This window comes from Leptonotus elevatus, chromosome 19, assembly GCF_054856555.1.
Source record: "Leptonotus elevatus isolate MCC_2025b chromosome 19, RoL_Lele_1.0, whole genome shotgun sequence".
Lineage (NCBI taxonomy): Eukaryota > Metazoa > Chordata > Actinopteri > Syngnathiformes > Syngnathidae > Leptonotus > Leptonotus elevatus.
Genome location: NC_141257.1, coordinates 6,659,093 through 6,673,313, shown reverse-complemented (window position 1 = coordinate 6,673,313; position 14,221 = coordinate 6,659,093). Strand labels below are relative to the sequence as shown.

Below are 14,221 nucleotides of genomic sequence, written 5' to 3'. Positions count from 1 at the left end.
AGGTGACCGCGTTAAAGTGATGGCGCTAAAAGGGAGAAAACACGCTCTCCAAGGGCAGAAAAAACGACTCATGTTATCTCAAGATGGCTTGTTAAGGAAACCATTAGGATGAGATGTCCTTCATTCGAGGATGACCTACATGACTGAGAATCGTCAGACATGACTTGATTAGTAGAGTACAATAAAGCACCCACGATCGTTGCATGGTTTCATTTCAAACCGCTCGATCCAGCCAGGTTATTATTTCTTCCTTCACAGAGACGGGGGTGTGAGGCTTCATCACGACGACATGGGATACTTTATGACCCGTGCGCTAATGATATTAATGACTGCACTGCTCAAGCCTTTGCGGGGAGCAACAGCCAACCAAGGGGAGGGGAGGGGGAGATGAGTGAGTCGACTAATTAGGCTAATTACCTGACAGAGGGATTGTCAGTCTTTTCAAGGTGTCGCAAATATCGGGATGTGGCCCAATGGAGCAGCGTGAAGCCTCAGGGGAGGCTTTAAGACCACAGTGTGTGACTACGTCAAACGGAGGAGCAAAGAAAATGGTTACTCCACAGGGGTGCAACTTTGTTGTTGTCGTGACAAACTCCGTCGGATCTTAATCAATCTTACAACCATGTTCACAACACTTTATGCATATTGTTGTTGTTGGGTGGAATCCTCCCATCTACCTAATCAATACTTTTCTGGAAATAATAAAGTTACCAATCACAACATCGTTCAAGGGACTCATCAAAATCAACACATCACTTGCTATAAATTCTCTTTAAAGTCACATATGCTTTGATTCATAAACATTGGTACGAGTACTTTGCAACCACTAGCTGTGCATATCAAACACACAAAAATGCTGTACCTTTTCCAAAATATTGAGCTTTTCCAAAGATCTAAGAGCCACGAGTGACTCAATAATAGTGATTTTTAACAAAACAGGACGACTCAAACATATATAAATAAACTAATTTCACTCTATTAAAAAAAAAAATATATTTTCTTTCACTCTTGTGGTAACATAGTGATGCTGACATGGGCAAACACCAAATGTATCAATTTGTGGAAAAAAAATATCAAATTGATCTGTGCATATGGGTTACCCTTTTAGCATGTTTTTGTGATTTGTCTGTAGGATTGGCTAATTTATCAATTTTAATATTTTCTAAACGTTTCCCTATTGATATCCGCAATATAAATCTCCCAATGTCTTACTTTCATTTGTTAGAAGTATTTTATTTACATTACACATTATTATTTATATTAAATTTAGCTGAAAATAGAGTGTAAAAAAAAACAAACAGATATAGGCACAACATTGGAAAGGGCACTTGGACATGTGGTGTAAATCCCACCTAAGACCATAAGAGGAGGGATGTTGAAATGCTGCTTTGTGTGACTAGTTCCAAGAAACGAGCTTGACCAGAGGACACAAGCTTTGAGTCTCTGTTCTACTTGGCTGTGATTAGTTCCCAGTTCCAACGGATGGGAAGAGATGGTAAGCAGGCGAGACGTTTCAGAGGCAGCGATCAAAAGTTTCGCCCATAATGAGTCATCGCTTGTCGATAGTTTGTCAGGTTATAACGTTAAATTCTAAATGAGTTTGGGCGTCATTTTTCTCCAGCATTTTATTTCTTTATCTATCATTCATCCATCTATGTAATAAAATACTTTCATTTCGTTATTAGTTAGAAATCCTTCTTAAGTGGATGATTTATTCTGACAAGCAAGAATACATCATAGACTTGTTTATACTACTGCCTGTCAAATTCCTTCTTTGATTGTGTACATATTTTGCATTTGCATTCTTTGATGGATTAGGACACTCAAATAAAAAAAAAACCCATAATAATGTTTAGCTCAAGGGAACCATTGGGAAGGGACTGGTGAAGAAGAAAGCAGTGAAGCACATTTACAGTGTATGATATAAATGATTTAAGCAAAATAAAATATGTGGATTTGTTGTTCACGTTATGTAGTTCTTATTACAAATCGAGTAAAAAGATCTCACAGGTCAGTGTTGGTCACTTGTAATAAATCATTTTATGTTAAATAGTCATCATTAGCAAAGTTTTGAATTAAGTGTTCCCGCAGGGTCATAATGGGTTTGTGTAGACTATACTGTAAGCTAAGTTCTTTTCTCCTCCTACACTCCCTCTGGAGCCGGGGTCAAACTAGTACGTACGATATGAAAGTAATACTAACTTTAGTGAGACTTAATATTTATATAGTGTCCATTATAATGTAATGCATGGCTGATTTGTGTAGGTGGGAATTATACATAATTCAGTACAGTTTTTTTACTCCATGGATTTTTTAATATATATATATATATATATATATATATATATATATTTGCAAATACGTTCAAAGTACGTTCTTGCAAATATGTATTATGCAAAAAATTATTTTCCATTCGGTATTTTTCTCCCGTAATGCCACTAGGGGCTATGCACATGTGCAAGTCAATACCCTGTGGCATTATGGTAAAAAATGCAACATTTTTAGCATTTAGCCTACCAGTACGTTCAAATGCACCCACAAAATACCATTAAATATATTTGCACATATGTAATGTTTACTCCACATTAGCAATTCCACTCCTCCGTATTTACATATACAGCCTAGACATCTTCAACTTGTTGACCTGATATAGTGGCAGTGGCTGAGTTATGTTGTGTTGTGTTGTTTTCAGTTTCAGCTGTTTTTATTACTTACATTATGTTACTTTTACATTACAACGGCAAGTGGTCTTATATTGACGATTTTGATTGGATAACGAAACAAAAAACAAAAACAGACTTGTATTTGAGCATTTGTGAAAACTAATTTGGGATTTGGACATTTAGTTACAATTTTGCAGATACATGTGTTTGTCTTTTGTTTCTGTGTTGACTCAAGCATGTGCGCACGCACATTCACTCGTTCATTCTCACAAATGACATAATTGTGCTTCTTGTCTCTTCGGGTGTCTGATTTCCAACCACTGTTTTGGTCTCATCCATGCTACTTTGAGATCACACACATCAAATATGCCTTAAGTGCTACTTGGTAAATTACTGATGGCAAAAGAAAAAATGTTGGTAATGGCTGAGACCACTAGAGAATTTCGAGTCACCATGACAACTTTCAGATCCCTCTTTTCTTGTCACATCCCTCCTCTGTCTCTTTTCAAACTATTTACTCATGTTTAATCAAAAGCTGGAGAGAAACTGGATAATGGGCAAAGGTTCTTGAGATACATTTTGGCTATAATGTATTAGCTTTTGTCCAAGTGCACTCTATAGCTCCTTTCCTTCTCGCTTTGACAATACAAGATTACTCTTTCCTTAACAGCTCTCCCTGAAGTAACGAGATGATGATCTAGTTGTGTGTTGCAGACGTTGTCTTTCATCATGCATAGACAACACGCCTCCCAACTGGGTCAGCCAAAGAAAAAATTGCATAAATAAACAATCATTGCTGCACGACTGAAGCAGTCTACTGTATAATTAAGTAATTTCATGTTTTTATATCTCTATTTTTTTAATATTGTTTTTTTACTTATTGACTGGGAAAATGTATTGAAGCATTGTGTGGTGCAAATGAGTTTTGGAGTGATATTCAGAGGAGAGCAGTATAGCGTATATTTTAAATATTGCCATGGTCCCAAAAACGTGTTTATATTTGTATAGATATTTTTTTTATGCTAAAGCAGTTTGATGCAGCCTCTGACCTAAAGAGGTCGCTCAAAGCAATGGTAGTTATTACAAAAAATGGCCAGCGGGTGGCAGCAGAGTATAAGAGATCAACCAGGGCCATGTTGTAACAAGCTCTTTTTGCCAGTGTTTTCAACAGCAATGTGAATAATGATGAACCTTAGCTATATTCTAATACTAATTGCTTCAAAACGGAAACAGATACAAACATACTTTTTTTTATCCTGACAAAAGAGAATGTAATCTTTCTTTTAGTAGGTTCCATGTTTTTATAGCAATAGAACACAATATCTAGAAAAAACAGTCAACATCCAGTAAAACAGCCAGGAGCAAAGGGGGTTGCTTCAGTGAACATGGCTGAGAGTGAATGAGTTAAAAGAACAATGACCATCAGAGGTCGACAGAACTGGAAACCTGGATGTTCTACTTTCAGCACCCCAAATTTCTTAGATTAAAAAAAAAATGTAAGGACTGGGGAGGAAAAAAAAAACTAAGCTCAAGCTCTGCCCCTTCAAGGTGGGGGGCACAGTGTGAATATGGAACAAATCTAAACACATAAAGTCACATGATAAAAGAAATTTGGGTTTGTGACAAACCAAACAACCTGTCCGACAGCTACCGTATTTTTTAAGGCAAGTCTTGTCATTAATGAGTATATTCTCATAATGAGTATATTTGCTTTAAACACTGTAGTCCGCCTAGATCAAATGTGACCATTACCCCGCAGCATGAAATATTAGTTGATAGAAGACAGAAAGAACAAACAAATTAGCATAATATTCCCAAAAAGGTCATTCATGGCCCAGCAGTCATTTGCCCTTTCTGTAACAATGTACATTCATGTTTGTCCGGAAATGTTATTGTCATTCAGCAGCAATATCTCCTGCGGAGAAAAGATATTTCCATTTTATTCTTGTGGCTATTAACGCTCACTTGAATTTGTCACTTGCAGGCATTGTGCTAACATTCTGGGTCTGCATGTTTGGTGAAAACGGAACAAAGGTAATGAGATATGCAAGATATTTTTCCGTACTCAAAAAAGAAAAACAAAAAAAAAGAATGTCATGTGAAGCGAAGCTTACCACTTCGGCCTCTGACATGCTTCAAGTGTAATCAAGCGTTGATGTTGTTTCAAACTAAAATGCTGTGGTGGAAACTATGATGTAATTTGCTTCAATATTTGAACAGAATGCGTGTTATCTTTATTTGGGTTCCTACACTCTTTTTAGTCTTCTTTCAAGTCTTTTTTTTGTTATCGCATGGTGATAGAAATTTTTTTTTGTTCCACTTTATAGCTGAGTAAATGCGTTCAAATAAGCCAATTAGTGATAGACTGATATGTTTTTTTCAAGGCAGATTATTATTAGTCAAGGAGACCGATAACCAATATTTCAAGCCAATATTTATTTGCAGTAAGGGAGAAAATATTATAAAAGTTTTTCTTTTAATTTTAAACATAAAGAATTGACAGCTTTGTTTAAAAAATTATAACAAAAATTGTTAAGTTAAATTAAAAACAAAGTAAATAAATAGTTCCCTAATGTTTTCGACTGTAAATAAAGTTTAAAAAAATTTCAACATAATTTCTTAATTTTATTTAGTCATTTATGTATTTATTTTAAGTGTCAGCATAATTTTTTATACAGTAGGAATTTAAATAAACCCATAAATGAAAAGTTCCCTCACTGAGCAACAAATGCGTGCGAATGTACTGTAACTAATTTGTTTTTTTTGTCAGGGTTCGTAAAAGGTTGCAAAAGATCTTTGCAGACAGTGAAAAAATGTCTGAATAAGTCTTTGGACAAGTAAAAAGTGTCTGTGAACATCTGCTGACCTGATGAAAATCGTAAATTTGCTCCGTTCGCAAGCATTCACCGCTCAGTGAGATACCAGCTTTATGGGCCTTCAGATTCAAAAAAAGGCTGATGCAGATATTTGGCATTTTGACTAATAATCGGCCTGGCGATAATCGATCTATGCCTAAATTCAATGCTCGGTGTCTTATGTGTTATACACAGTGGCGCATGGACAGAAAGACTTTCTTTGTGAACCTGCGACTTTGGATGACCAAATTTGCATTTGGGGTCTGTGAGAATTTAGTGTCAGTTCCAGTAACTTGATCAATTTAATGGAATTCAAGAGTACGCAGGAACGGTTCCACACACTATTCATAGAAATGCCAGAATGAGTGGATGTTTGAGTTTGAGCTGAAATGTGCTGTCAATTGCAGTCCTGGAAGTAGTCCTCCTGTAAAGTGTGTGAGGTTTAAGAGTTTGATTGGCAACCAAGAGGATTGTGTTCGCCGAAGCTACAAAGTTATGGCAATTGACAACAATGGAGTTTCTTCAATGTCTGTCTTTATTTCCGTGTCACTGAAAGGTGCTCTGTGCCACCTACTGTTCCCATAATGACACTGTGAGAGAACCTACCGTTCCTGCATCCGAGGAAGGGTTGGCTTGTGAGGGCATCAACTGGTGTGAAAGCCGCAGCATAAACCGTAATGGAAAAGTAGGGCCGATAGTAGTTAAAATAATGGAGGTGTGAAAGGCTTAGCGAAAGGTAGACAAGGGTGACTCACAGTCGTGAGGCAATGCAGCTACGCGAGGAGCAGGTTTGAAGCCCAGCGGCACAGTTCCTGCATCATTATTCCTGCGCAGTGCTCAGCGTCCTCTGCAGCCATGCATTTTTTACTCGTTCATCTCTCACCCAAAAAAATGCTCAAAATGATCTCCTTTCCTCACAGTGTGTTACCTCCACCAAGCGACATAGTAAAGACCAAAGAGCGGTTTTGATTAGTTAGTATAATTAGGTAAAAGACTATAAGATCAGAACCTTTATATACAGTATGTCTATATATACATATATATTAGTGCTGTCAAAATGAACGACTTAACTTTGGAGGTTATTTTAAATGATGTAAAGTGCAAAGTGAGAAATCCACAATTTGCTCACATTGCAAAGCCAAATTCTATTATCATATTAGTTGTACGTCTTTGGCGTATCTTCTCAGAGCACAATCCTCTGCTGATGTTACCTCCACGGGGCCTCGCCAATCAACACTGCTGGAGTGTGGCACTTGTGGGCGGATAAATCTCGACGCGAGACATTTTTGAGACTTCTTTCTATGAGAAGAATATAAGAAAGATGCATGCAAAGCTGACTCAGCTTTGACCATTTTGTTAAATAATTGTATTTAAGTATTAAAGAAAGATATTAAAATAGTCAGTGAATATACATATACATTGAAGATTTGACATGACTTACAATATTTTACTGAAGTAAATATATGTTACAAGCTTCGTAGAAAATAGTGGAAGTAGAAAAATGCGATTAATCGCAATTATAACGGCTCAGAAGAAGGGAAAAAATTAATTTTGCCTCATCAAAACACATCGAATAGCTAAACTGAGAATGAACTGCCGAGGCAATCCCAAAAAGTTTCGCTTGCGGGGGTAGTCAGAGGTCGAAGGAAGCTCCGTGCTGCTTACAGCTAGCTAGCATTGAGCTTTAGCTTGCTACTAGTGCGCCTAATCACGTTGCGGAACACCGGAATTAAGTGCTTGGCTGATCATTTACGCTTTTCTAAAGCATGGAACATCCAAATTCGAACAGCAAAATAGCAGGAAATTAAATAATTGCTAAACAGCACTGGAAATGAATTAACTTCCAGTACAGTATATTAATAGTCTAAATGTTTTTCACATCTTACACATTTTTGCCTTGAAGCCCCTATGATCAAGGAAGTGGCCAGGTAGCATACAGATGGACAAAGCACTTTGTGCCATTTAAGTTTAGAACATGTCAAATGTCATCCAACGCACCCCCATTTATGTCGCCCTATTTCGACATCACTAAACATTTGCAGGTGCGTTTATTTATCAATCATTTTTTTGTGGCATCAGTCAACAATAGCAAATCTTCAACTTTACAAAAGTGTGTAATTAACTATCTTGCTTGGCTCTTGTAAATGTCAGCTTCCCACTCCTCAGGATTGTAGGCTTTGATGTACGTAATTACAGCCCTTGCCCACCCCCTTCCTCTCTCCCCACCACACACAAACCATTCAACCATGATTATTTGAGAAACTGGCACCTCGTTTCAACTGTTTTTGTGATGACTTTTACAGTACTTTGATGGCTGACTTGCATAGTTGCAGTATATGGAAAACAATGAGAAGTGGGCCTCGTCGGACAGTTTGATGCAGTTAGGCTCAATTTCGAATGGGTTTAAGTTTATGGGTTAGAGGCGTATGTAAAATGAATATGTCAAAAATATATATTTTGGTCATGGTACCACAAAACACTGATCAAATCACGGGGCAAATCATTTCTTCTTAATGCATTGCTTCAAATCCAAAATGGATGAATTGCAACAAGTTTTAAAAGTCATGTCGTTTCTAATCATTATCTTCAGGCAACATAATGCTAATTTGCTAGTAAATATACTGTACTGTCTGTCCCTAAACAATTTCTTTCACTCTTTGTGCTATTTCAGTATCTTACTTTTTTGTATCCTCCTGAAAGTAATTTCATCCTTTCTCTCTCCTCAGGATTAGCCGCCTTTGCTCGTTAGCACACTAGCCCTTTTCTCCCACATTTTCCACTTTGTTTCTCTCTGCACAATCCTTGTTTTGTGTGGATTAGTGGCTGCATTGTCTTCAGATTAGATTGTCATTGTTTTAGGCTGGGATGAGGTAGGAACTTCTCACTGTATATACACTCATCACCCACCATACTTTTTTTTTTGGAGGGGGGTGCAGTTATATTATAAATGCCTCACGGTAAGGGTGAAATTTTAAACCACAGAAAACTGAAGCCATTTTTATAATGAATACCTCTCTGGCAGTGTCAATCAACCGTTCTGGTATGTTTAAGGGCTTGTAGGTTTGTCTCAGTAGTGTTCCTTTGCTAGTTGCAGTAAGAATGTTTCTATATTTCCTTTTTATAGTTTACGCCAAAGCAACCAATTACCTTTTTTTTTTTTTTAATCAATTTTCTCTAGAGCGGCACGGTGACTGACTGGTTAGCACGTCCGCCTCCCAGTGCAAAGGTTGTGAGATCAAGTCCGGGCTTCGGCCTTCCTGGGTGGAGTTTGCATGTTCTCCCCGTGCTTGCGTGGGTTTTCTCCGGGTACTCCGGTTTCCTCCCACATTCCAAAAACATGCATGGCAGGTGAATTGGACACTCCAAATTGTCCATAGGTGTGATTGTGAGTATGGTTGTTCGTCTCTGTGTGCCCTGCGATTGGCTGGCAACCAGTACAGGGTGTACCCCGCCTACTGCCCGAAGCCAGCTGGGATAGGCTCCAGCAACCCCCGCGACCCTTGTGAGGACAAGCGGTACAGAAAATGGATGGATGGATGGATGGAATTTTCTCTAGAGACTTTCCCTATTATTAGGGTTGTGTGTGAGCTGGAATCTATGCCATCTGACGATGGACAGGGACCATGTACACCATGCAAGGGTCCCCAGACAATCGCAGGCAAACAATTCAAAGAATCTTTACTGACCCAGGCATGCATGTTTATAAAGTGTGAAAATATGTCATAGAACATACAAACTCTGAAACACTGAAAAGCCCTGAGTTGTGTTGTAGTCAAGACCACGGCAACCGAGACCAGGACATTATCAAGACCATTAGAGGTCGAGCCTGATACAAGACCAATCATTTTGGAGGTCGAAACAAGACTGTATATAGCATCATTGTCTTAGCATAGGGTGTTCTAATTTTAACTACTTTTTTTTTATGATTCCTCTTAAAGTGCCGATTATAGTTGCACATTGCATTCTATGTTTTATTACTGGTCACAGTAGTATTGGCCTGGTCTCGACCGGTCTTGATCCTTTCCGAGACAAGACCGGGTAAAAATGCCTTTGATTCCGAGTCCCTTAAAAAGTAGACCAATCTCGAGAACTGCAAAACTAGATGAGAGCAGTCTAAGCTAGAAATGAACTAGGGGCATTCTTGCTAAAAGGCAGTATAAACCAATCTGCTCTTCGTACCCATGTCCAGCACATACAGAAGCACTGTGCACATTTTTTTTTTTATAAGAAAAGAAGAATACACCAACCTGTATTAACAGTGGGATGAGATGTTTGATGGTTGGTGGCAGCAGCAGGGGCTCTCTGCTCATATGTTGCGACACAAAATTACACAAAACAAAACTCGACCGCATGGTGATACCGTGATGGAATGCTGAGTGCAAATGACCTGTGGTTGATTTTGTGGGAGTATCATTTGGCATTAATATCCGACTGGAGATCAATACCTTCCATCTTGTAAGTAGCTTGTTCTTGTATCTGTCCTTTTGGATTCCCAACGACCAAGGGCATACCATGGACCAAGTAAGGTTTTGAAGGCATCTTATGAGAACTGGAAAGTCAGTTATGTACTGTCCTTACTTCATTGCTTGAGACTTTGGTGCCCCTTTCTACCTGTTTCAATGGAACTTCTCTATTTTGCACTGCGTTGGTGCCCGATAGTTTACTGAGTAGTCACATCAGTTAGACTGATTGGAATGCATACCCATTAACCATATTCGGAGACAGCAGCGTAGGCGACTTTGGTAAACCCCTGTTTATAATTAAGCAGCTGCACAGTAAATCCAATTAAGATTTCAGCGGTGTTATCTTCTGTGATTAAATACCCAGATGGTTATGAACAGGAACGGGTGCATTTTCACCCGGTCTATAATTGATATCAACCAACCGAGCTCCTGCTTGGCTGCGGTATTTAATCATTTATCCTCATATGAGCTTTACTTCTAATGTGTAGTCATTCATCACGGAAGCGTTATCGACCAAGCATCGCTTTGTCCCTCTTCTGGTCCCTTTCAGACCTTATTGATTCACTTGTTAGCCACCGAAATAATCAATCATAAGGTCAAGGAATTGTCTTTGTGTTTTCAAAACAGTAGTAGAATATATATCCTGCTGATTGGGTTGATTTCTCAGACACGTTTTTTACATCAAATTTAAAAAATAAATACAAGTGTGGCGTGCCAGACAGATCTAAGTCAGCCGGAGTGCATAAAGTGGAAATAATATATTCAAGTGGACACACACTGATGACTCTCCAAGGCTGTGTAGTAGATCTCAGAGAACACCCACAGGATTTGAAGAGAAGGACAAATAGTAATGCCAGCAAATAAGTTATTTTTAAGGCCAGAGTTTGGGGGACATATTAAAATCATGACATGGTGTGCCTTTAGGAAGGCCGGGGGTCTTCAACTGCCACCGGTAAATGGGAGGAAAGGCAATGATGGTAATGCATCGGAAATGGAGAAAGCTAGCGTAGCCATGTGTGGATGGATTCACTCTCCCCTTCTAACTACAAGCTTTTCAAGGACTAAATGCATAACTGTTGAACAAAAATGGCTTAAATATAGTTGCTAAATGTCATTGGTGAGTTTCTTACTGCCTCAAATAGTACTCCACGATGCTGCCTTGACAGCTGCGATAAAGACAAAACTAGGCACTATTTTGTGACCATTGCAATCTGATCTGGCCATGAAATATGGGGTCACTCAAGGGTCAATCCTTGGACCCCTTTTTTTTCAGCCAAATTATTCATCATGCAGGATACACAGCTATATCTATCAATGTCCTCAAGTGACAAGTTTAAATTAAGGTTTTGTCTAAAGTAGCTTTTTTGTTGCATGCTACAAGCAGACTGGACTGGACTCCCTCAGAAGAGCATCAACAGCTTTGGTTCTGACCTCAACAAAGAGATCAGAACATATTCTGTCTTGAAGACTTTACACAGGTTTCTAGTCAGCTGTACAACAGATTTTAAAATGATGCTACTGGTCTATAAATCACTGACTAGTTTAGGTCTAAAGTACATTAAAGAAATGCTGATGGGATATAAACCCCAATTAACGGAGATCAAAATTCAAAGCAAACATGGTGCATCAACATTTAGCTGTTATGCTGCATGCAAAACAAAACATTTTTTTATTTTTTTCCCCCTATATCCATCCTACATCCAAAATCATGTTCTTGCACTTTAATTTAAGGAAGGAACTTTTTATTTCTCTACTTTGCTTTTAAATGTCAGAATATTTTTTTCAAGCTGCCTTGACTTGCCTGTGGTACAATGAGATGATATTTCGAATACCTCGTCAGCTGATAACTGCACGTTTTGAAATATAAATGAATCCCGACATATCAAAAACCAGCAGAGCTGAAGAATTGTTGGTGACAGTTACGCGGTCATCAGTAATTTGTTTACATTTTGCAATTCAAATGATTCTGCATTCTCTTTTCTTACACCATACCCAAAATACAGTAATAATAATAATTATCACATGTAAATATTCATTACACAAATGCAATACATGCACATCTGAAATGTAATGCTCTCTTGTCACGTCAGCTTGACTTTAAACTCTGCCTGGCACTCACAGTGCCATAAACAACATCACATGGTGTTGGTTATTACTGATCCGAGATCCAATACAAATTAAACGCCATGACGCTCGCTAAGTCTCAATAATTTGCCGTAACATCCCTCTAAAAACAAATGCCAGCACAAATCAACAAGATTTAAGTGCACACTCTGGACCAGGAAATTCACTCTACGAAGCTACGCTGGGGGGGGGGACGAGTTGAGAGGGGAAGAGGACAGTGTGGATTTTAGGTGGGTGGACAGGGATGAGCGAAGGCATTGATCAGTCGTTCCCGCTGGGCCTTTTTGACCTCAAGCCAGTGTTGCTTTTAACTTAATTAAGGAGATAGTTAATACAATGTCTATTGACATTCTTGTGTTTGTTAATGTGACAAAGACAAGGATGGCCCGAACTGCTGTTTTGCTACAGAAGGGAGAAATTGCGTGCAATTGAGTGCATTGGAACGTTCTACGCACGAGATTTTCCAGGTTTTTTAGTATCTTGAGCAAACCCGGTGCATTTTCATTTGCCTCGGCACGTTTACGGTCTGGCACTTCCTGTTCATATATTCCTCTCTGGTGTGCCTCGACTGTTTCCAAGGCAACCTGGCGAGCGAGGGAGAGAAGTCTGGCTGAGGGAGGGGCAAAGCAGGACAAAATGGAAGAAAGCAAGACAGACATCATTCTTGATCATTAGAAAACGTTCTTTCTGCACAGCACAGTTGAAGTCAACGTATACTGTTGAACAGCTGACAAATAAGATGAGGTCTATGGGTTGTTTTTTTTTGATACTTGAGTCCATGCTACACAGATGGTGTGACGATTGCGGCTTTCCTTGAGGCTTCCCTCGCTTCACTATCAGTCGTAGCATATTGGATTGGACATGATTTCCTTGTGCAAACATCTTCTCTGCATAATCTACATCTCACCTCGCCACTGCATCCTACTCTTTTATTGAATTTGCTGTCAAATGCATGGGAAAGAAATATATTTGGTTTTGAGATTTTCTTATAAAGATGCCTATATGTCATTTCCAACACTTATTCTTATAGACCAAATTTAGAGGGTACTCAAAAATCCTTTAACAAATAATGCAAGTTTTGAGCCTTTGTCCAACTCACAGTTGGAGGAATTGATTTACTGCTTGTCAAAGTAAAATCTGACCATTGAGCTAATGCACCTGCGTGTTGCAATCAATCTCACAATGTCATTCCAAACACATAGCTGGAAGGAGAAGAAGGAAAGTCACGACAGCATTTATTTATGCAGAACTGAATCTTAACCAAGGAACTTAAGATTGCCGGTACAAAGTTATGAACTACACAACAGTGAGTGTGACTCACTGATATTTACGTAGAATTGCAATTTTAGATGCACATTCGTGTTCGAGACAAAGCTTATTTGCATGAGAAAATTAGTTTTAATGACATATTTGACTGATTGGAGGGACATTAGATATGCAAATCTACATTTGTCTTTCATATAGCACATTATATATTATATATATATATATATTAATTGATAAAACATTTTGAATTTCCAATTTCAATATTGATACTGGTTAAACTATTTTTAGAGTTGCGTTAAGTGTGGCTTGATTGGTCATGCCTGGAGAGTGAGACACAAGGATGATGTAACAGAAAAGTGGCTGTTATTGCTGTCTCTGATTCTACATTAAAGCCAGCAATGCCACACATATTTAAATAATAACATAAATCATATAGAGAGTTACTGTGTATCATACGAAAGTGCGGAACTGCCAATGTTGGTTAAAAAATTTTTTTTTAGCGGTTGGCCTACATTATACCAATTTGTTCATAAATTATCAATTAAATATGTTCATAAATATGCTCAAAAGTATTTGCAAATAGGTTAGAATGTATTTGCCTGTAAAAAATGTTTAGTCCACATTTAGCAGTTTCACACCTCCGTATTATATCATACGGCAGGGTTCGCCATTTCCGGTCCACGAGATCCGGAGTCCTGCAGGTTTGGTCCACAGAATATTCTGTTATATTGCTATGCAAATATAGAACCTACCAAAATAAAGATTAGAGTCTCTTCATCAGAAAAAAATGTATATTTGTATCTGTTTCCGTTTTGCAGCAATTAGCATACGAATATAGCTAAGCTTCATC

General features: G+C 38.3%; 1 protein-coding gene across 1 annotated transcript in view; it reads left to right on the top strand.

The window, feature by feature from the left end:
- The window catches only part of csmd2 (CUB and Sushi multiple domains 2), a 172,471-nt gene that overhangs the window by 39,510 nt on the left and 118,740 nt on the right, over window positions 1-14,221 (top strand). The window lies entirely within an intron of this gene.